The sequence below is a fragment of the Manis javanica genome, chromosome 3, assembly GCF_040802235.1.
Source record: "Manis javanica isolate MJ-LG chromosome 3, MJ_LKY, whole genome shotgun sequence".
Classification (NCBI taxonomy): Eukaryota; Metazoa; Chordata; class Mammalia; order Pholidota; family Manidae; genus Manis; species Manis javanica.
Genome location: NC_133158.1, coordinates 139,299,944 through 139,324,917, shown reverse-complemented (window position 1 = coordinate 139,324,917; position 24,974 = coordinate 139,299,944).

Sequence of the window (24,974 nt, the reverse complement as noted above, 5' to 3'; positions counted from 1 at the left end):
CATAAGAGTGCAGAAAGTTACAGGATATGATTAATCTTAAACCTTTCATACAATCAAAGGCTTTCATGTGCCAATTATTATCAGAGACAAAAAGCAGAGCTCTATGTGTGCTACTTGCTTGGTTAAACTAGAATAATACTACGCAAAAGCAGCATTTGTGAAAAACACCTTTAGGCTCATGGGAACAAGAGGAGCAAACGACTCTCATGGCTTTCCAATGATAAAGTCTTTACACAGACCCCAGCATTCCAAGAGTCTGCACCCCATCCAGGTGTGCAGCCAAGCACTGTACACAGTCCTATCATTAACATTTCCATCTCCCACATCTCAGGCTCTTCTATTTAGGCCAAACTCTCCTAAGAACAAGTATTTTTATGGAAGTTCTCAGGTATAACCACATAAGAATATTAAAATACCTACCAAATTTTCCAAAACACCTAGAGAGTTACCACCACAGCTGAAAAACATTGTTTCACATGGGTAGTTCTGAGGATGTAACATATATACTTAAAAGAAAATATATGTATTTTCTACATGTTGTGTATGATGTACTATGTCCTTTTTTGTTAAGTTTTTTAATTTTGCTATTCAAATTCAAATTGCCCTATCAGTGTGTCACAACAGTGGTGTTAGTACCATCATTTTAGCAATATATAGGAGAAATGCATATTTTAGTGGTTCTAGTTATGGTGGAGGCACTTTTGTAATTTTGTCAGTGGGAAAGTCTATGGGAGTTAAGCATTCTTATAATGTCTAGGGGAGTTCTCAACAATAAACAATTGTTCTATACACTGCATGACTGAACCTGAGTCCTAACTTTCTTTTACACATACAACGTATTTATCCATGTTTGATACTACACTGACTTTTTTCAAGTATACAGTTACCATAAAGAATAAGGGAAGGTAAAATCCATACTAAGGAGGAAGAGTAGAGAGTCAGAAATATAAACAAACTGGTGAAATCATTCAGGGATGAATCAACTGATTCAAAAATGCCTCTCATTTGTATCTTTGGTCATGTGATTAACACATTTTCTTACTGGATAAGCCCATTTGAATTGGGCTTTTTATATATGTAGCCAGAAAAACCTGTAAGATCGACACATGGGTTTTTATTATGATTACCTATATTATATTGTTATTGATAGCATGAATGCTCATCCCCATTGTATAATCCATTAGTAAAATGTAAAAAAAAATCTTAATATTTTACATTCAGTTAAAATCTACATCCTTTAATAAACTTTCTAAACAAAGTACAATCAATTTTCTATTATTTTCCAGTTAGACAGTTATACACCCACTGATAGTAATTTTCAAAAACCGTATACTTGGAGTAAATATTGAATTTATCAAATACTTGCTCAGCAATGGGATTATGATATTATTATTTTTAAATGGACCTTCTATATTTTTTTAATTTAAAAATCATACGTGCATTCTGGAACTAAGTTTTATGTGGTGAAGTTAATTGATCTTTAATACATTATATAATCATTTGATAGATTTGTATTTGCTATTTTTTAAATCTGTTTTAATTAGGGAGTCATAAATGATTTTGTTTTTACACTATATTTGTAATATTTGGTAATAGACTGAGTTGTTTTCCATGTTTTTCTATGCAATAGAAAGTTTAAGTAGAATCTGAATTTTCAAAATTACCAGCAGAATTGTATTCTTTTTCAATTAAAAAGGGATTCTTCCTCTCTTTCATGATTTTATCCTATGTCTATTCTTAATTTCATTAATTTTTTTCATTTTCTCCTAGTTATAATTGCCAAATTTGTGTGTTTATAGTGTCTTACTTCATTTTAAAGACTCTGTTATTGAATGTATTTTACCAGTCCTGGTTTTATGCCTTTTTTATCCCTTAACTTCTGCCATTATTTTATTTATATACAAAATGTATTTCTAATTATATATATTATTTTTAACATGATTCTTAATTGATATGTATTTGTATGAATGTGCCATAGCTTGGTATTTGTTTATTTTAATTTATTTATGCTATTTCTAAATTTCCTTCTTTTTCGCTATTATGTATGACATGTGATAAATACCATTATAAATACTTCCTTGTGAATTTCCCTGATTACTTTCTCAGGATAAATTCTTACAAGTAAAATTAATGAGCTAAATGCTTTCTCTCTCTCTTTCCATCTTTGTTATACATTGACAAATGCCCTTTTAGAAAGATTGTACAATATCCAATAGTATATATTCATAAATTTACCTTTGAAGCATATGGAAATTTAGGTAATATTTCATCCTTTCCAACTGTCACTCTTAAAACTGGAAATGGTGCTAGGTGACTCTATATTCTTTTTTTTTTTTGCAGTTTAGGAAACTCTTTGGGTAAAATATCAAAAGTAATTTAGTTTTAGAATTATCTTGATGAAGAGAAAAACAGTAGATACGAAAAATAGTAAATTTCTATAGAGATTATGATGCTATTCACAGAAATAATTTAAATGATATTTAACACTAAGTTATAAACTTTGAACTCTTTTCTATAAAGTCATGCTTTTACTTTATTATATAAATCAGGGAAGGAAAATTATCTAATGCTGTTAATGCTTTGTTGAAATAAGTAAAAGAATATCAATGGGGAGAAGCAGAATGAAGCTATTCTCTGTGCATTTAATAACCTCTCCCCTTCTGACTTTCAGCTTCTTGTCAAATTCTCTGTACTCTCCAAGGACACTCTATCAGTAGAAATCATGTTTCAACATAATTTATAACAAAACAACTCTCCTGACCTGCCTGTTATAGGCCTCCAGTTTTGTGTATTGAAATGATTGCTTAGAATAACAGAATACAGTTCTTTATTTTGAGACCCTCAATTGTTTATACTTTTTGTAGTCTGAAAAAAAGATAGGAAGATATGAGCCATTGGCTTTGGAGTTAGAAATATCTGTGTTCAAATTTGTGTCTGCTATTTATTAATTTAGTGACAATGGGAAAGGTAATTAATATTCCTAAGCTTCAGGAAGACTTAGTGGTAGGATGAGAATTTATATAAATTTATTTCCAAACTATTGTTTATTACTTATGTAAATATGTTTTCAATGTTCAGTTGATGTATGTGTATAGTGTATGTGTTTGCACACACAATTTAATAGGTTTAAGAAGCCTACTCATATAACAGCCATTTTTTTCTGAGGGAAAGAACTTATGGGAGAAAGACTTCGAATTCAGATCTACCATCTTTTAGCTACATGACCTTGGATAAGTTACTTTATTGGTCTTTTGTTTTATGCACCACCCATCTCCTTTCCCTATACTGGCCATTTGAACAAATTGCTTTGGCAAAGTGAGTTTTATTCCTGGAGCAGATTCTTTATCTCTTCAAGAGCTTTTATTACACCCCAGCCAAGCATCTCATCGTGCACACTGCCATGGACAGTGAAAGGATGTCGAATGGCCAAAACTTCCTTTTGTCTTCTGGTGTCATTACTGCATATGCAGTATATCTTCTACATTATACTAAACTAAGACTTATTTAAACGTCTTTTTTCTGTCTCTCACTACTGGTATAACAACAATACGAAATTTTTAAAAATTTATGTACTTGTCTGTTTAGAAAATATTATCAAACTATTCCTGCAAAGCACCGGGTGAAACGAATCCCCAAGGAATATCTGTGTTGAATCAAGAGCTCCCTGGAGCTATGAGTATTTTTTGCTTTGTTTTGTTTCAGGAGTTTTTGTCTGTCCCCTTTTTTCCTTCTTGGGAAAAATTTGCATTGAATTTACAATCAGGTTTTTTCTGCTCTTCCTAACACAATAGTCAAAATGAAATAAAATGTAAAGCCAGGATACTGTGAATCTAGAGTTATACAAATGTGTGTGAATAACATTTGTCCATGTAATTATTTAAAATTACATTTTCCATTGTTTTTCTGAAATATCTTTTAACAGAAAGCTGAGAGAAAAAATTTTACTCTGAATTTTTTCACTAAAAAAGAAAATATAAGAAACAAATGTCATTTTTATTTATATTATCATCAGTTATATCTGATTCTGACATTAAATGATTGCCAGAAGGTTGATCACTTGACCCTCCATCACCTTTTAAAGAGTGAATCTTTTATTCATCCTCTTTCTCTAGCCATCACCTCCTATCAATGTTTTTCTCCACTGTAATTGCATTTTATATACAAACTGTATTGTTTAATTCCAAACTGTTGCTTATTGCTTATGTAAATATGTTTTCACTGTTCAATTGATACATTTGTCTAACTTTGAAAATGATTTGGGTATGTTGGGTTCATATAGAAAGCACCATTTTTTCCCATTAATAGTGCAGATCTGTGTGTGTGTGTGTGTATGTGTGTGTGTGTGTGTGTTTGTGTGTGTGTGTGTTTTGAGGCAAAATTTTCAGACATATAAAACTTGTTAACTAAATAATGGTTGTAAACTTATCCCTAAGAGATTCAAAGCCAGTATACCTTTTAATACTGATAAATGTAACTTTTATATTGAATATCATAAATGAACCTTTACATTAATGGTAATTAGTTATTAAATTCCATAAGTAGCATGTTACATACAGAATATTACAAAGTATACACTTAAAAAGACATTTGTATAACTCTTATAAATCTCAAGTATTGTCATATATATGATATATGGACCTTAACATACTGTTTAAGAAATCCTTAATTTAAAAGTGTCAAAAATTGATAATAATACATCTACATTAAGTATGTGAAATAGTAGACTATGGACACAGAATCTGACCTTTCTTTTTAGAAATTTGAGGTTATTTTTTATTTTTGTCTAGTAAGTTAATTTGTTTATGTTTGTAAAGAAATGGAAACTCTTACGGAAAACTTATACAGTAGCTTGGGCAAGCTACCTCTTGCATGGAAAATTGATAAATCTGAATTTGATGGGGTGACCACAAATTTGAAACACGTATCAGGCAATGTAAAAAAACAAATTTCCAAGAAAAAAACTTCAGATAAAAAAAGCAAGATATCAAAAGGAGTGGCCGACGTGGCGTTGAAGTGGCCTTGAAGATACTAAACAGTGGAAAGCATTAGACTTCAGACGATGGTACTGCATAAGCCAGCCACAGTGTAAGACTTCTTGTGGTATCTCTTCATTAATTTCTTGTTGGAATTTCTTGTATAGTGCAATGGGAGCTTGAAATCTTCCACCTGTTACCCAAGAAGAAGCTTTACATATTTTGGGCTTTCAACCCCTATTTGAAGGTATTAGGTTAGGCCCTTTCACTGGAAATACAATTTATGAGATGGTTTAGACACATTAATGACCATTTCCATGTGAAAGGATGCTAAAAAAAATTTGTTTTAAAGTACGTATATACACACACACAAACACACAGTGCCCTATATCTGCGGTAACCTATTCATGTATTCATGTGTGGGACCTGGCAAGAACAGGACACAGATAATTATATACTCTGTGTGACTTTTCAAATCAATTACTAGATTAGGGATTAAAATATGGGAGATAAATTCTATGAAATATTCCACACCCTGGGTTTAAAACATTACCCTCTAGAGTAACATTTTGGTGTGTGATTAATGGAAACCATGTTTAACTACACTATACTATGGAATGTGTCTTATTCTTTGTACAGTACATGGTAAATCTCTTCTTTATTGTTTCTGTGGTAGCAAGTACTAAACTTTATTTCTTAAGAATATATAAAGTGAATTGGAGTTTTTATTTCCCAATAGCTAAATAGTTAAATTGAGCCAAACAAAAATGTGGAAGAACTTTAGGAAAGATAACATATTTCAAGTCTGGGATTTACTTTCCCTGATCACAGTTAAGCAATGCTAGTTTTATGGGAAATAAAAACGACTTCAGTATACTCCTGTGTCTTTAGGATTCCTTTTTCATTATTATTTTAAGCAACTGTGGCAAAAAACACATTTCAGAAATAAAATGTAACATCAGTTTGCTATTCCCTCTTTACCGCTGATTATAGACATCTTGTTTAAAATATAAACGTTCAATGTATATATAGTGTTTATTAATGCATTTTACTTTTAACATAATATATTTTTATTATAAAGCCACCAAAGATTAAATATAAATTCATAGGTGACTTAACGTCATCCTTACATATTACCACCTTCTAAGTTCACTTGATGTAACTTGTCATTCTATCTACATGTACTCAAAACATCATTAATTATAATTTATAAGTAAGATTTTTAGTAGTATATGGTAAAATATGATTAAATGCAAGTTTCACATGGCCAAGTCAGTTACAATGATTTCAATAACTTTTTTTACTTGGGACAACTTTTTTTTAGAATTGGTTAGTTATGAACAAAATTATTTCATTTACAAAATAAAACCTGTTGGCCAAAATAATTAAAATTAACAAATAAATGATTTTAAAAATTAATAAATAACAACTAAAAAATATGTCTTTAGTTTGTTATATATGACATATTTTATATTTGTTCCACTGCTACTCTCAAAAACTTTTGAGGTGACATAATTTTAAAACATATGTACACAAGATAATTTTTAAGAGTCAGTTTTTAAAAGTAGAGAAATAATACAGCAGAAAGCTTAGGAATATTATATAACCCTTCATATATTAAGGGTAATTTGAGAACAAATGAGATGTCCGAATTTCTTCCTACAGATTAAATTATAATAAATATAGGTAATTGAATTAATAGAGAATTTCAACACCTCTTTTTTTTTTTTTTTTTTTTTTTTTTTTTTGTTTTTTGATTTTTTTTTTGTTTTTTTGAGAGGGCATCTCTCATATTTATTGATCAAATGGTTGTTAACAACAATAAAATTCAGTATAGGGGGGTCAATGCTCAATGTACAATCATTAATCCATCTCAAGCCTAATTCTCGTCAGTCTCCAATCTTCTGAAGCATAACGAACAAGTTCTTACATGTCAACACCTCTTTTTTAAGAAATGTTATTTTCTTATACAAATTCCTCACTGCCCATTTTTACTTCTAATTTTCTGCCACTGAGAGTTAAATTATCAGAAATACGGAAACAAATAGGTTACAGATTCTACACTTAAAAAGATCACTCTAGAGAGTGAAGAGGACCCAAGGAATATATGCTGAATTCGTAACCATGCATCAACAGAAAGGGGGAAAAAGTTTGTATATGTAAGGAATATGAGGGGACTGCATTGTACAGTGGCCTACCCATGTGAGAGACCTGGCGAGAGCGAGACACACATGGGCAGAGCATAGCTGGAAGAATCACCAACATTTGGATATCAGTGACACAATGCTGGTCAACTTACAGTCACAAATTAAAAAGAAGAAAAAAGAAAAGAATGCCTTAAACTCCTTCAGCAGCCAAAGCTAGAAGTTGCTGGAATCTTTGCTTTTGGAGGAATTAATGTTTACTGGGAATAAAGAGATTTCTATTAATAGAGTATGGGAAGACAAGCCACAAAAGAAGACATGAAACTCAATAATAAGGAAATGAACAAACCAATTTTAATAATAGGCCAAAGATCTACACAGACCCTTTATCAAAGAAGATAAACATATGGCAAATAGGCATATGGAAAGATGTTCCCTAATTTGCATTAGGGAAATGCAAATTAAAACAACAGTGAGATGCCACTATGTACCTATTAGAATGGCTGAAACTTGTAACACTGGCAACACCAAATACTGGTGAGAAAGTGGAGCAACAGGAATTCTCATTTATTGATTGAGGGAATACAAAATATACAGCCACTCTGGAAGAGAGATTGGCAGTTTCTTACACAAATATGCACTTATTCATATGATCCAGCAGTTATGCTCCTTGGGGTATACCCAGATGAGTTTAAAATTAATGTGTACACAGAAACCCCCATGCAGATATTATAGCAGCTTTATTAATAATTTCTAAAACTCAGAAGCAACCAAGATGTTCTCCAGGAGGTGAATGAAACATTTCATTGTCTACTCATATGACAATTTATTATACAGTGTTATCAAGGCATGAAAAGACAATGAGGAACCTTAAATGCATATTAGTAAATGAAAAACGTCAGTCTAAAAAGGTACATACTATGTCATTCCAACTACATGACTTTCTGGAAAAAGCAAACTAATGGAGACACTAAAAATGTTAGTGGTTGCCAGGGTTAGGGAGAAGACAGGATGAAGAGACAGAGAACATAGGATTTTTAAGGCAGTGAAACTAACTTATGATAATATAATGATGGATGTCATTATATATTTGTCACAACCCACAGAATGTGCAACACCAACAGTGTACTATTCTGTGAATTATGGATTTTGAGTGATAATGATGTGTCAATATAGGTTTATTGATTGTAACAAATCCATTACTGTGGTGGGTGATATTGATAGTGGAGAGGCCGTGTATGTGTGGGGAAGGGGCATGTGGGAACTCTGTACTTTCCCTCAATTATGTTGTGGACCTAAAATTGCTCTAAATAATAAAGTCCACAGAAAGAACGTGAGAGAGAAAGAGATCAGTCTATAACAGCTTTTCAGAGTAAAACCAATAAATGAAACCCAGAAAAAATAAGTCAGAATAGACCAAGGGATCCAGAAGTGATAAAAATTTTATCACAGCTTTTTGGAGTCAGGTTGAACACATGAAGTTGTATAGACATATTTCTAGTGGACAAGCAAACATGAATTATTCAAACCCAATCATGAGACCCCCTTAGACCCTTTCAAACTTTTTAGATTATGACCCATGTAAGCAATTTATTTTACATTGGGATCCATCATACACACACATACATTATACATATGCATACACAACTGGAAGAAAGATTTGCTAAAGAATTTACACTTAATACATGCAATTAGCTCTGATTTTTCTCTTTATTCAGTAAAAAATATACTGGACATGATTCAGTTAAATGACTTTTTTTAAATTTGTTTTTACAATTCCAGTTCACACATCATTGCCTGGAAGCCAGTGTAGTTCAAATCCAATACTGTGTTAGGGTCAGTCACACAATGATTGGTCTTCGGCATTTACAGATCCCAGAATAGATAGATAAAACTAATTGAGAATCTTCTGCTTGGACAATTAGGGATTAACTTCAGCTGAGGCATTAAGGGACATCTTGTCTTTGAATTCACACATGAACAACAAGACTTACTAAATATTTCATCTTCCTCTGGCCAGAAGACAGTTGCTAATGACTGACAGTTATTGAATCCTAACTTCCAAGTCTTGCTTTCTGGGTATCGATTAGATTAGCCAGAAGAGTTCCTGATGGACACTCACAGCCAATGGAAGCAGCACATCATCCTCGGTGTTATCAGAAAGGAATCCTATGCTACACACAGCAACAGACAAGGAAAGGAGTCAGTGTTGGACTATGGATACAGATAATCACTGGCAATCCCTGGCATTTTCTCTCCTTTGTGGAGTACTGCAGTGATTTGGCTCAGTGAAAAATGATGGGAAAAGGTTTGTGTATGTGTGTTCAAGGCTTTATTCTTTCCTGTGGCCCCTAAGGAGAATTTTGTCTTTATCTTCTCAGGCTTTTCTATCTACATTTATTTTCTCTACCAACAGGAATTCTTGTCATCTTGCCCAACCACACAATGGAGTGCACTAGATAATGCTGGAGAGTTGCATCTTTACTTGATTAGCTCCAGACTATGTCTCCATCAGGGTAGTAGCTGGACTTGCACTGGAAATACTAGTGAGAGAAAACCATTGCCCTCATGATTATAATTGGAGAGGGAAAGGGGCTAGAGACTAGGTAAGGATTCTGCATTTGGTGGATTGGGAAAATGTGCTTTGGAGGTTATTTTGAGTGGAAAAGAGAACTTTGGGGAAACTCAACCCTGCTTATGAGGGTGAGAAAAAGACGAAGGAATTTTGTGATATATTGTCCTACATTTAAAAAATAACTATAATGTTTTCTTCAGAAATTGCATTAAGGATTTAAATTGTTTTCAATCATATTTTTGTAACCAAATTGTTGTATGGGGTCGTTGAAGCATAGTTACTTTTTGGTAGTAGTAGTAGTAGTAGTAGTAATAATAATACTTATTATTATTACTATGAGAATACTGTATGCCAGGAGTTATCTGAAAAATGACAGCAGTTAAATACAAACTGAAAATTGAAAGGGTTAAAATCTCATGTAGTTCATTTTTCCAGTACTATGTGATTCCTGGAATTGCTCTTTAATCCATCTTTGTGTCTCAACTCATATATTGACATGATGGCCAAGGGAGGGATTTAGAATATTAATAAACCTAAATATAGCATATTTTAAATTCAAGAAAGCTAAATTCACTTATTGAAAATTCATTTTTAAATATGAGTCATTTCACTTTTCTCATTTTTAGGAATGTAATTCAAAGTTAAAGGAAGTATAGAGTAGTACTCAGTAATGCTTGGAAAAGATTAACTCTCAAAGCTTAAAGCAACAAACAGATAGCCATGAGGATTTAGATGTATTTCAATTTTACAAAGTTTTCTTTTTAATCCTTCAGTAGTTAATGGTGCTATATATTGGACATATTTTACTGTTTACCAGCTCCATCAGAAAATAGACAAGACAGAGAATATGAATGGATATCACTATTCCTTGTGGATTATATTTGACATGATCTACTTTGGTTTTTTGAATACTCAGTTTTATTTATTTCTGCTGAAAAATGAAAATCTTTATTTTGTCTTTTTTATCTGATTTATAACACTATTGAATTCATAAATTACACTCAATCCAATGTAATTCTTTGTTTGTCTTTCAATTTAAAAATACCAACCAAAACAGAAACAATGACTGTTAGAAAAAAAGTGAGTCAGACACAGCTTTCCCTGTAATATAAGGCAAAAATGGAAAGCTCTTACTTTATACATGTATCAGCCAGCCAAAGAGAATCAGGTTCCACAGTATCTATTGGTTTGTTGGATATCAATGTCTAGTTCAATATTAATATTTTGTTTTTAGTCGTAACACTTTAATATAGCAAAAAATGTCATGTGACACACAGTCATAAACCTTTCTCCGGTGCCATATATTGAAACGAAAGTATTTCAATTGTGTGTTGGGTTGGTGGGGAGAATTTTGCCTCTATCTTTGAGGCATTCTATGATAATTTTGCTCAAAGCCTATTTCAAAGACTCCCTACATTAATCACTTCTTAGAAAAATATCCTCAATCCTACCCCTAGTTCTGCTGATGAAGAATCTTTAAGAGTTAGGACATAGAAACTACATTTTTAAAAAGTACCTCTTGAGTTAGAAATACTGAACTGTGTTTGAGAGTAAATCTATATCCCATAAAAATCTCTACCTTAATATTTTATGTAACTAGAATTAACAATCAAGAATGTTACAATTAGTAATAGATAATTTACAATTAATATTAAATAGAATTTCAGTTCTTTAATTCAATTTTAAATATTAATATCAATATTTTAAGAAATATTAAATATTTTATCAATTCAGAAATATGTGCTAAAATTTAAATATTTAATAGTAATTGGGAATCTAATTAGTTAAAAATGCAGTATTATATATAACATATGATATTTTTAATATTTACTAATGTTTAATAGTATAGTGATACATCTTCCAAAGTATGTTAGTGTTTAATATTCTTTACGTAAGATTTGTGCCAAGGAATTTATTTTTAAACAAACAATAAAGTTCATAAGATATTATGGGGTGAAAGGAGACTTAGGGATCAGCTAGCCCAAAACTTCCCCCTTAATGATGAGAAAATAGAAGCCCAGGGAGGCAGCTGATCTAGGACCAACTCTTAGCTCCCCAGGGATTTTTCCATTACACTGCATGTCATCCTGATTGGTTATGCGTGTACCTTTCAAATCAGGAAGAAGTCGGTGGGGAAGAGCGTAGACTGTGAAATCAGATCTTGACTTCAAGCCTGATCTATTTTTGTAACATTAGAAAAGTTAATTACCTGTGTCTTAGTTCCTCAACATCCATCATTGGATGGGAATAAATGATGCCAGATACAGAATTTCATGTGCCTGACATTTTATTGCTGTCTGCCTTAAATATATGTACATATATTTATATTTTGAATTAATAATATTTTTAATAGGCAATGCATTCAAATAGTTAAAAAATCAAAGTAGTTTGAAAAGCTATACAGTGAGAAGCTCCCTAGATTGTCTCTAGTAGTCTCCTCCTTAACTGTAGATAACCACATTTATTTGTGTGTATGTGCCTGCTTCAAGATTTTCTTTATGTAAACACTATAGCAAGTAAATTAATATACATTATTTTTTCCCTCCTTACATTAATGATGGCCACACACTGTTTTATATATTTTTTTGTTTTAACTAAACATTATGTCTTGGAGGTAACTTCAGTTCAAAATACAGAGAATACTTTCATTTCATTTTATAGCAGAATCATAATAATAGTTAACATTTTTATGGTAATTATCATGCATGAGACACTATTTTAAATGTAAATATATTAAGACATATATAATGCAATATTCTTCAAAATCACACTAGAAAATGCATACTTATTAATCCCCATTTATAGATGCAGAAGGCATGTTTATAAATTTTGCCCCAAGTCTCACAAATATTGATGAGTAAAGCAGGGACTTGAACCTGTTAGTCTTAAAATTTTTGTTCTTAAAAACTTACACTCTAATGCATCTCAGCTTCATAATATACCATTCTATAGATCAACCATAATTTGCTTATTAGGCACTGTACTTATGTTGTTTCCAAACTTTCCTTTTTATTACAACTGATGTTGCAGAAAAATATAGCCAGAAAATTGTAGATGGACAGAAAAAGATATCCGAGTGTATCTATAGGATAAATTACTAGATATCAAATTACTGGGTGAAAATGTAAATACCTTGGTAACTTTGATGATTACCAAAAATTTGTTACCAAATTATCCTCTTTAGTGATCTTTAATGTGAAATTCTTCCAGCAATGTATAAGAGTCTTCCCACAGCCCTGCTAGTAGAGTACATTGTCAGACATTTAGTTTTACCCTCGATTTTTCTTATTAGGCATTAGGTTGAGTATTTTTCCACTTTTTTCAAGACCAATTTGTATTTCTTTTTCTATTCATAACCCTTGCCTACTTTTACATATTGGGCTATTTTGATCTTTTTCTTAAATACCTATGAGTTCTTATTCAGGAGACTGACCTTTTGAATGCAGTGTGATCTGAAATTTTTTTCAGATTTTTGTGTTTCAAAATAGACTTTTCTTTCAATAGTTTTAGATTTACAGAAAAATTGAGAAGATTGTTCAGATTTCTCAGATATCTTGCACCAATTTCTCTTATTAATATTTTTCATTAATAAGGTACATTTATTATAGTTAATGAATGATATAGATCTATTACTATTAATGAAAAGCTTGTATTTTTCAGGTTTCCTTAGTTTTTACCTAATGTGTTTTGTTCTTTCATTCTTTCTTTTTTCAGTTTTCTATTTTAGGATACCATCCAAGCTCCCACATTACATTCAGTCATCAGGTGTCCTTATTCTCTTTTTAACTTTAGTCTGCTATAACAAAACACCAGAGACTGAGTGACTTAACCAAAGTACATTTATTTCTCACAGTTCTGGAGGCTACAGGTCCAAGAGAAGGATGCCACGGCAATGCAGTTCTTGGTGAGAGCCTTTGTCCTGGTTATATCTTTACACGGCCTTGCCCTGGTGCATGCACCCTAAGACAGATCTCTTGTCTCTTTTTCTTTTTTTAAAGGGCATTTGTCCCATCATGGGGGCTCCACCCTGCTAATTGCATCTGAAAGTAATTGCCTCTCAAAGGTCCAACCTCTGAATACTATCACATTGGGGATTAGGTCTTCACCAGATGCACTTTGGGGGACACAGTCAATAGCGGGCTCTCCCTGACTATGAATTTCTGTCAGATTTTCCTATTCCTTGTTTTGTCAATGTTGACAGTTCTGAGGAATATGGTGAGTTGTTTGTAGAATGTCCCTCCATTGACCTTTACTAATTCTTTTCTTTTTTTTTACACAGTGAAGCTAGGTTATGGCCTTTTGGAGGAAGACAACAGAGGTAAAGTACCATTTTCATTAAATCATGTCAAGAGTATATACTGTTGCATGATTTATCACTGTTGTTGTCCTTGGTCACCTAGTAGAGGTAGTGTTTGTAGGTTTTTCCATTGTAAAGTTATTCTCCCACCCCATCCCCTTACCAGACTGTATTCTTGGGAATAAATCCACTATGCCCAGCCCATATTTAAGCATGGATTTATGCTCCCCCTACTTGAGGGGGTGGTATCTACATAAATTACTTGGAATTGTTCTGCATGAAGATGTATTTTTTATCCTCTCTTTATATTCTTTGATTTATATCAGTATGGGATCAGATGTTTTAAATTTACTTTTGTGTTATTAGCACCACGCTCTAACCAACTGAGCTAACCGGCCACTTCAAGTTACTTTTGTGTTATAATCCAATACTACTTTATATATTGTGTTCAAAAAAGCTTTGTCTATTGGAAGCTCTTTCAGTTGTTTCCTGTGTCTTTTTGACATAACCCCAGCAAACTCTGGTTTGTGTATTTACTGCGCCAGTCCTAGAATCAGCCATTTGTTCAAAGAATCTTGGTTCCTGTTACTGTAGAATGATATTAGAAACCAAGATCCAGGCACTATGTGTGCTTGTTGCCTTCAGGCCTTCTCGGCTGACAGAGCAAGGAAATATGTGTGTGTAAACTACCTTGTGTGTTTTGTGTGTGTAATTTCTATATGTAACCATGTTTATCCATATTAATTAAACATGAGTTCATGTGGCTGTCTCCAGCTCAAATCCCTTAACCACATGGATCATTCAAGTCCACTCCTTTGATTAGTTATAATATCCATTCCAACAGTGGAAAACTTGGCTCTCATAATCTGCTATCCTACTTAAATATTAAATTCCAGTGTATGTACAGAAGGTCCAAAATTGTTAACTATTACTGAAATACAATGTTTATGGCCATCCGTTTGCCTTTGGTTTTACAGACTCACCTCTCCAGAGTTACTTATGTCAATACTTTTTCTCCTCCTCTAATGAGGTTGTTTCATACAGTTAAATTGTTTGTAATACAGTTAAATTCTCTTGTCATAGTCTGCCTTCCTTGCTGGGGTTTCCCACTCCTAATTTTTTTTAATGTGCGTACATTAAAGTTCATCTTTGTGATTTAAAGTCTGATGGATTTTGACAAATATGGAATGTTATATCCAACATTACAATATTATACAGAATGTTATCACTGACTAAAAAAATTCCATGTTCTTTTTACTGTCTCTATAGTTTTGATTTTCCAGAAAATCATATAATTGGATTCATATAGTATATAGCTTTTGTAGACTAGCTTCTTTCATTTAATAATATGAATTTAAGGACTCTCCATGTTTTTTCATGGACTTAGTTCTATTTTATTGTTGAATAACATTCCGTTTTATGAATGTACCATCATCTGTTTATTTCCCTATTAAAGGATATCTTGGTTGATTCCAGTTTTTGGTAACTATAAATAAAGTTATAAACATTTGTGAGTAGGTTTTTATGTAGACATAAATGTTCAATAATTTAGGTAAATAACTAGGAGAATGATTGGTGAGTCATGTGGCAGTGTTTTCTAAGAAACTGTCAAACTCTCTTCCAAAGTGGCTATATGATTTTGTGTTCGCATTAGCAATGGAGTTGCTCCAAAACCTCATTAGCATTTGATATTGTCAAAGTTTTGTATTTTAGCAATTCTAATAAGTAGTTATGTCTGACTGTTGTACTTTACAATTTCTTAAGCACAAATGATGTTGAACATCTTTTCACATGTTTATTTGCCATTGCTGTATCTTCTTTGAGAAAGTGTCTGTTTAGATCTTTTTTGCTCACTTTTTTTAAAGTTGGATTATTGGTTTTATAGCTGAATTTTAAGGTTGTTCATGTTTTAGATAATAGTCCTTTTCATCAGATATGTATTTTGTAGATATTTTCTCCCAGTCTGAGGCTTTTCTTTTCATTCCCTTAACAAAGTCCTTAACAGAGCAGTTTTTAAAGTCATTAAATGAATTAAGTTAATCAATCTTATTAAAGTCTAATCTACCAAATTTTCTTTTGTGGATCATGCTTTTTGTGATGTAGATGAAAACATCATCAAACCCATGGTCACCTTGATTTTCTCCTGTGTTTTCTTCTAGAAGTTGTTTCATTTTACATTTTACAGTTAGGTTTATAATTATTTTGAGTTGATTAAGTTTTTAGCATTTCTTTTGGATTCCTTCTTAGCATTTCAACATACAGTTAGCATTTGGAAATAATATAAATATTACATCTTCTATTCCAGTTTTATAACTTTAATCTTTCTCTTATTTAGTTTCTTTGGCTAATACCCACAGAACCATGCTAAATTGTAGTAATGCCTATGAGCACCCTTGCATTATATGGAGAAGTAATGTTAAAGATATACCCACTGATTCCTATTTTACTCAATATTTTAGTAAGAGTAGCTATTTAGTTTTGTCAAGTTCCTTTTTACCATTAATAGAGATAATAATAGGATTTTTATTCTTTTGGTATCTATTAATCTGATGAATTACTTTAATAGATTTTATAATAGTGGAGCAATCTTGCATTACAGATAAAAACTGCTTAGTTATGATAATAAATGTTTTAGTGTGCTTCTGGATAATATTTGGGAAATTTACATTAATATTCATAAGTGAGATTCATCTGTCATTTTCTTTTGTGTGCTCTGCAAGTTTTTACTTGATGGTGCTTTTTGATTAACATATTTTTTAAATTTTCATGGATTTTATCAAATTTGGGGTTTATCTTTGTATATGTGTGTGTTGTATTTAATTAAGTTTTACACATTTCAAAGTTTCAAAGATATATTACTATGCTTTCTTCCAGAAACTTTATTGCTTTATTGCTTTCATTTTAACATGTAGTCTATGCTCCATTTCAAATTAATTTTTTGTATAAAGTGCAGTATGTGTTGATGTATAATGATGAGACATATATATATATACACACACACACATATGCATATTGGTTTCTGTTCCCATTTCCTAACACAGGGCTCCTAAAATCCTGTAATTTTCTAAGTAATAAGAATACTAGGAGCATCTGTTATCCTAATATTTGGTCTTTCACCCTGCCTCTTACACAGGGCTCCTTAAACCCTTGTAAATTTCTAAGTGATAAGAGCACTAGGAGCATCTTTTTTTCTAATGAGGCGACTGAGTGGGTCTTGGGTAGCTCCTGGATGGGGGCCGGTCACCAGAAAAACTAAGCCATGATTAGAAGTTTGGAATTTTCATCCACCATTGAGGGAAGAGTAACTGGAAATGGAGTTAATAATGACCATGCCTTCCTGAGGAAGCCTCCATAAAATCCAGTAGTCTGAGGTTCAGACAGCCTCCAGGCTGGTAAGCACAACCGCACTGGGATGGTGACACACCCCAGCTCTACAGGGCCAGAAGCTCCTGCACTCAGAACCCTCCCGGACCTCACTGTCTATGTATCTCTTCTTCATATCCTTTAATAAACTGCTAAATGTAACTGAGTGGCTGCTCTAGCAAATTAATCAAACCTGACGAGGGAGTCATCGGAACTTCTGATCTATAACCAGTTGGTCAGAAGCCCAGGTGATAACCTGGGCTTGTGACTGGCATCTGAAGTGGGGATAGTGGGGGCAGTCTGTGGGACTAAACTTAGCCTACCTGTGGGATCAGATCCTCTCTCTTGGTAGGTCATGTCAGAATTGAGTTAATGGTAGATATCCAGCTGGTGGTGGAGTGTTGCCTGTTGTTGTGGAGGAAAACCCCCACACATGTGCTCACATTTGGTGACCAGAAATGTCAAAAGTGAAGTGCTTTGAATGAGTAATAAAAGAAGGACACAGGAGATAGACTAAACTGAGTTTTTTTTCCTGCAACAGGACAGAGAGACATATTATTTCATTTTAGTTGATGTTAATTTTTTTCCCATACAGGTATCCAGTAGGTCCAGTTCCATTTATTGAGAATATTTTCCTCTCAACATGGAAATATCTTGGAGCCCTTGTCAAATTGCCTAGCTTTATATATACAGGTCTATTTCTGGACTTGTTTTTCTGTTCCTTTTCTGAGTTTGTCTATCCTCACACCAGTACCAAAATATCTTCTTTTCTATTTAATGTTGCTTTGAAGTCATGTTAATACAAGTCCTCCAACATTATTCTGTTTTCCCAAGATTATTTCAGCTGTTGTAGATAGATCCTTTGAATTTCCGTATAAATTTTAGAATCAGCTTGTCACTTTTTCACCAGAAAGGAAAAAAAAAGCTATTAAGATTTAGAGTGAGATTTCATTGAGTCTGTGGATTAATTTGGGGAGAATGAACATCTAACAATACTGACTCTTGAAATCTACGATCATAGTATGATCAGCCATAAGAAGAAAACAAATCCTACCTGGTTTTGATTGTTAAATCTTTGTCTAACTGCTATTACATTGATTTCTAACTTTTTCATGTTATCAATTTTAGTAAATAGTATTTTTTAAATGTTTGTATTCCAATTTTGTGTTGTTTACATATAAAAATACAACTTGTTTCTTAATATTGAACTTGTATCCTTAAACCCTGATAAATTCACTTATTTTACATACCTTAGGATTTTTTATGTATGTCACTCATCTCTGAATAAAACATTGTATTTCTTCTTTCCCAAATTTGATAACTTTTTTTTGCCTTGTTGCATTGACTAGGAACTCCAGTTCAATACTGAATAGAAGAGGTGAGAGTGATATTTTGTCTTGTTTTCAATCTTCAGAAAAGTATAAAATATTTTATCTGTAACTATGATGTTAGCTGTAGGTTTGTCAGAGTTTCATCTTAGATTGAGTAAGTTTCATTCTATTCCTAATTTTCTAAAGACTTTTTTAACATCATGTATGAATGCTAAATTTTGTCAGTTCCCTTTTATGCTTGTATTTAGATCATCATATGATTTTTCATTTTTATTTCCATAATGTGAATTGCACTAGTTGTTATCCAAGTTCTGAACCAATCTTTGATCCCTCATTAAGCCCTGTATTCTCATGATATATTATCTATTTTATATATTGCTGAATTTGATTTACTCACATTTTGCCGAGGATTTTTGCATATGTGTCTGTAAGAAATATCAATATATAATGTTCCTTTGTGGAAATAGCCTTGCTAGGTTTTCATACTGACTTATTATGGCCTCAGTAAATGAGTTGGGAAATTTCTTCCCTATTTCTTGAGAGAATTTATGTAATACTGGTATTAATTTCCCCTTATATTCTTTGTTGAAATTCAGTAAATCCCCCTGGGTATGGAGTTTATTTTTGGAAAGTTTTTTTTTTTATAATTTCAGTACCTTCAACACATATAGGGATCTTGAATTTTCTTTTTTTTCCCTCATGTTGATAATTCTATTGTATTTTGCAAGATATTGTTCATGTTATCTTATGTTCTTAAATTTGTTGGAAAAAATTTTAAATAAGATCTCATTATTCTTCTTTTAATATATGTGGGCTAGTCCCTCTTTCCTTTCTGATATTGGCAAATCACTCTCATCCTCCTTCTCTTGCTCCTTTTTCTTTCTCTCTCTCTTTTCTTTGTGCAGTTTTTCTATGAATTTAGTAGTTTTATTAATGTTTTCAAATAATACATTTTGACTTTTGTAATTACCTCCACTGTTTGTTTTCTATTACACTATGTCACTTCACTTTTATAATTTATATTTTTATTTTGGTGTCATTTATATATGATTACATGAGCAACACTGTAGTTACTAGATTCCCCACATTATCAAGTCCCCAACACATACCCCATTACAGTCACTGTCCATCAGCATAGTAAGATACTGTAGAGTCACTACTTGTCTTCTCTGTGCTATACTGCCTTCCCCATACTCCCCGCCTACATTATGTGTACTAATCATAATGCCCCTTATCCCCCTTCTCCCTCCCTTCCCACCCATCTTTGACAGTCACTTTCCCTTTGGTAACTGTTAGTCTATTCTTGGGTTCTATGATTCTGCTGCAGTTTTGTTCCTTCAGTTTTTTCTTTGTTCATATACTCCACAGATGAGTGAAATCATTTGATACTTGTCTTTCTCTGCCTGGTTTATTTCATGAGCATAATACCCTCTAGCTCCATCCATGTTGTTGCAAATGGTAGGATTTGTTTTCTTCTTATGGCTGAATAATATTCCATTGTGTATATGTACCACATCTTCTTTATCCATTCATCTACTGATGGACACTTAGGTTGCTTCGATGTCTTGGCTATTGTAAATACTGCTGTGATAAACATAGGGGTGCATCTGTCTTTTTGAAGCTGGGATCCTGCATTCTTAGGGTAAATTCCTAGGAGTGGAATTCCTGGGTCAAATAGTATTTCTATTTTGAGTTTTTTGGGGAACCTCCATACTGCTTTCCACAATGGTTGAACTAGTTTACATTCTCACCAGCAGTGTAGGAGGGTTCCCCTTTCTCTACATCCTTGCCATCATTTGTTGTTCCTATTCTTTTCTATGTTGGCCATACTAATTTGTATGAGGTGATATCTCATTGTAGTTTTAATTTACATTTCCCTGATAATTAGCTGTGTATAATGGAGCATCTTTTCATGTGCCTGTTGACCATCTAAATTTCTTCTTTGGAGAAGTGTCTGTTCAGATCCTCTGCACATTTTTTAATAGGGTTATTTGCTTTTGGGGTGTTGAGTTCTTATATATTTTGGATGTTAACCCCTTGTCGGATATGTCATTTACAAATATAGTCTCCCATACTGTAGGATGCCTTTTTGTTCTGCTGATGGTGTCCTCTGCTATACAGAAGCTTTTTAGCTTGATGTAATCCCATTTGTTCATTTTTTATTTTGTTTCCCTTGCTCGAGGAGATGCGTTCAGGAAGAAGTTGCTCATGTTTATATTCAGGAGACTTTTGCCTATATTGTTATTCTAATTAATAGTTTTATGGTTTCATGACTTACATGCAAGTCTTTGATCCATTTTGAGTTTACTTTTTTGTATGGGGTTAGACAGTAATCCAGTTTCATTCTCTTGCATGTAGCTGTCCAGATTTTCAAACACCAGCTGTTGAAGAGGCTATCATTTCCCCATTGTATATCCATAGCTCCTTTATTGTATATCAATTGACCATATATGCTTGGGTTTATATATGGGCTCTCTAGTCTGTTCTATTGGCCTATGCAGCTGTTCCTGTACCAGTACCAAACTGTCTTGATTACTGTGGCTTTGTAGTAGAGCTTGAAGTCAGGGAGCGTAATACCCCCTGCTTTATTCTTCCTTCTCAGGATTACTTTGGCTATTTGGAGTCTTTTGTGGTTCCATATGAATTTTAGAAATATTTGCGCTAGTTTGTTGAAGAATGCTGTCAGTATTTTAATAGGAATTTCATTGAATCTGTAGATTGCTTTGTGCAGGATGGCCATTTTGACAATATTAATTCTTCCTATCCATGAGCATGGGATGTCTTTCCACTTATTGGTATCTTCTTTAATTTCTCTCATGACTGTTTTGTAGTTTCAGAGTATAAGTCTTTCACTTCCATGGTTAGGTTTATTTCTAGGTATTTCCTTCTTTTTCATGCAATTGTGAATGGGTTTTCCTGATTTCTCTCTCCACTAGTTCATTGTTAGAGTATAAAAATGCAACATATTTCTGTGTATTAATTTTGTATCCCACAAGATTACTGAATTCAGATATTAGATCTAGTAGTTTTGGAATGGATTCTTTAGGGTTTTTTATGTAGAACATCATATCATCTGCAAATGGGACAGTTTAACTTCTTCTTTACCAATCTGAATGCCTTTCACTTCTTTGTGTTGTCTGATTTCTGTGGCTAGGACCCCCAGAACTATGTTGAATAAAAGTGGGCAGAGTGGGCATCCTTGTCTTGGTCCTGATCTTAAATGAAAAGCTTTCAGCTTCTCACTGTTAAGTATAAGGTTGGCTGTGGGTTTGTCATATATAGCCTTTATTATATTGAGGTACTTGCTTCTACACCCATTTTGTTGAGAGTTTTTATCATGAATTGGTGTTGAATTTTGTTGAATAGTTTTTCAGCATCTATGGAGAATATCATGTGGTTCTTGTCCTTCTTGTTGATATGGTGGATGACGTTGATGGATTTTCGAATGTTGTACCATCCTTGCATCCCTGGAGTAAATACTACTTGATCATGATGCATGATCTTTTGATATATGTTTGAATTCAGTTTGCTAATGTTTTGTTGAGTATTCTTGCATCTATGTTCATCAGGGATATTGGTCTGTAATTTTCTTTTTTAGTGGCATCTTTGCCTGGTTTTGGTATTAGAATGATGTTGGCCTCGTAGAATGAGTTTGGGAGTATTTGGAAAACTTTAAGGAGGATGGCTATTTGGTCTTCACTAAATGTTTGATAAAATTCAACAGTGAAAACATCTGGTACAGGAGTTTTGTTCTTATGTAGTTTTTTGATTACCAATTCAATTTCCTTGCTGGTTATTGGTCCATTCAGATTTTCTGTTTCTTCCTGGGTCAGCCTTGGATGATTGTAGTTTTCTAGAAAGTTGTCCATTTCTTCTAGGTTATCCAGTTTGTTAGCATATAATTTTTCATAGCATTCTCTAATAATTCTTTGTGTTTCTGTAGTGTCTGTAGTGATTGTTCCTTTCTCATTTCTGATTGTATTTATGTGTGTAGACTCTCTTTTTTTCTTGATAATTCTGATAAGGGGTTATCTATTTTGTTTATTTTCTCAAAGAACCAGCTTGTGCTTTCATTATTTCTATTGTTTTATTCTCAGTTCTATTTATTTATGCTCTAATCTTTATTATGTCCTTCTTTCTACTGACTTTGAGCCTCATTTTTTTTCTTTTCCTAGTTTTGTTAATTGTAAGTTTAGACTGTTCATTCCAGATTGTTCTTCTTTCCTGAGGTAAGGCTGTATTGCAATATGCTTCCCTCGTAGCTCGGCCTTTGCTGCATCCCACAAATTTTTGTGATGTTGAATTTTTGTTGTCATTTTTCTCCATATATTGCTTGATCTCTGTTTTTATTTGGTCATTGATCCATTGATTATTTAGGAGCAGGTTATGAAGCCTCCATGTGTTTCTGGGCTTTTTTGTTTTCTTTGTGTAATTTATTTCTCATTTCATATATTTATGATCTGAGAAGCTGGTTGGTACAATTGTAATCTTTTTTAATTTACTGAGGTTCTTTTTGTGGCCTAGTATATGATCTTTTCTTGAAAATGTTCCATGTGCACTTGAGAAGAATGTGTACCCTGTTGCTTTTGGATGGAGTGTTCTGTAGATGTCCGTTATGTCTATCTGTTCTAATATGTTGTTCAGTGTCTCTGTTTCCTTGCTTATTTTCTGTCTGGTTGATCTGTCCTTTGGAGTGAGTGGTGTTTTGATGTTCCCTAAAATGACTGCATTGCCTTCTATTTCTTCCTTTTACTTTGTTAGTATTTGTTTTACATATATATGGATCCTGTGTTGGGTGCACAGATATTTATAATAGTTATATCCCCTTGTTGGACTGACCCCTTTATCATCATGCAATGTCCTTCTTTGTCTCTTGTGACTTTGTTTTGAAGTCTACTTTGTCTGACACAAGTACTGCAACCCCTACTTTTTTCTTCCTATTAGTTGCATGAAATATCTTTTTCCATCCCTTTACTTTCAGCCTGTGTGTCTTTGGGTTTGAAGTGAGTTTCTTGTAGGCAGCATATAGATGAGTCTTGTTTTTCTATCCATTCAGTGACTCTTTGTCTTTTAATTGGTGCATTCAGACCATTTACATTTAGGGTGATTATTGATAGGTATGTATTTATTGCCATTGAAGTCTTTAGATTCATGTTTATTAAAGGCTCAAGGGTATTTCCCTTAATAATAATCCAATTTAACTCACTTAGTGTGCTATTACAAACACAACCTAAAGGTTCTTTTTTTTTCCTGCTCCAATCTTTATATATTACCTATCATATTCTGTACTCTTTGTCCCTTGTTTTACTTTGAAGGTAATTGACTTTATTTTGCCTCTGCTTAGTAATTAATTGTTCTACTTTGCTGTGGTTTTAGTTATTCTCTTGACAGCTACTTAGCCTTAGGAATACTTCCACCTATAGCCGTCCTTCCAAAATGCACTGTAGAGATGGTTAGTGGGCGGTAAATTCTCTTAACTTTTGCTTACCTGAAAATTGTTTAAACCCTCCTTCAAATTTAAATGACAGCCTTGCTGAGTAGAGTATTCTTGTTTCGAGGCCTTTCTGTTTCATTGCATTAACTGTATCATGCCACTCCCTTCTGACCTTTAAGGTTTCTGTTGATAAATCTGATCATAGTCTGATGGGTTTTCCTTTGTATGTGATCTTTTTTCTCTCTCCAGCGGCTTTTAAAAGTCTGTCTTTATCCTTGACCTTTGTCATTTTAATTATTGTATGTCTTGGTGTTATCCTCCTTGGGTCCCTTGTGTTGGGAGTTCTGTGCACTTCCACGGCCTGAGAGACTATCTCCTTCCCCATATTGGGGAATTTTTCAGCAATTACCTCCTCAGTGACACTTTCTTTCCCTTTCTCTCTCTCTCTCTTCTTCTTCTGGTACACCTATAATGCTAATATTGTTCCATTTGGATTGGTCAAACATTTCTCTCAATATTCTTTCATTTTCAAAGGTCATTTTTTTCTCTCTGTGCCTCAGCTTATTTGAATTCCTCTTTTCTAATTTCTATTTCATTTACCATCTCTTCTACTACATCTAATCTGCTTTTAAATGCCTCCATTGTATGTTGCATTTCAGATATGGAATTTCTTAATGATTGAATCTCCATCCTAAATTCATCCCTGAGTTCTTGAGTATTTTTCTGTACCTCCTTAAGCATGTTTATCATTTTTATTTTGAACTCTCTTTCAGGAACATTGGTGAGTTCAGTTTAATATTGACCTTTTTCTGGGGTCTGTGAGATTTTGGTCTGAACCAGGTTCCTTTGGCATTTCC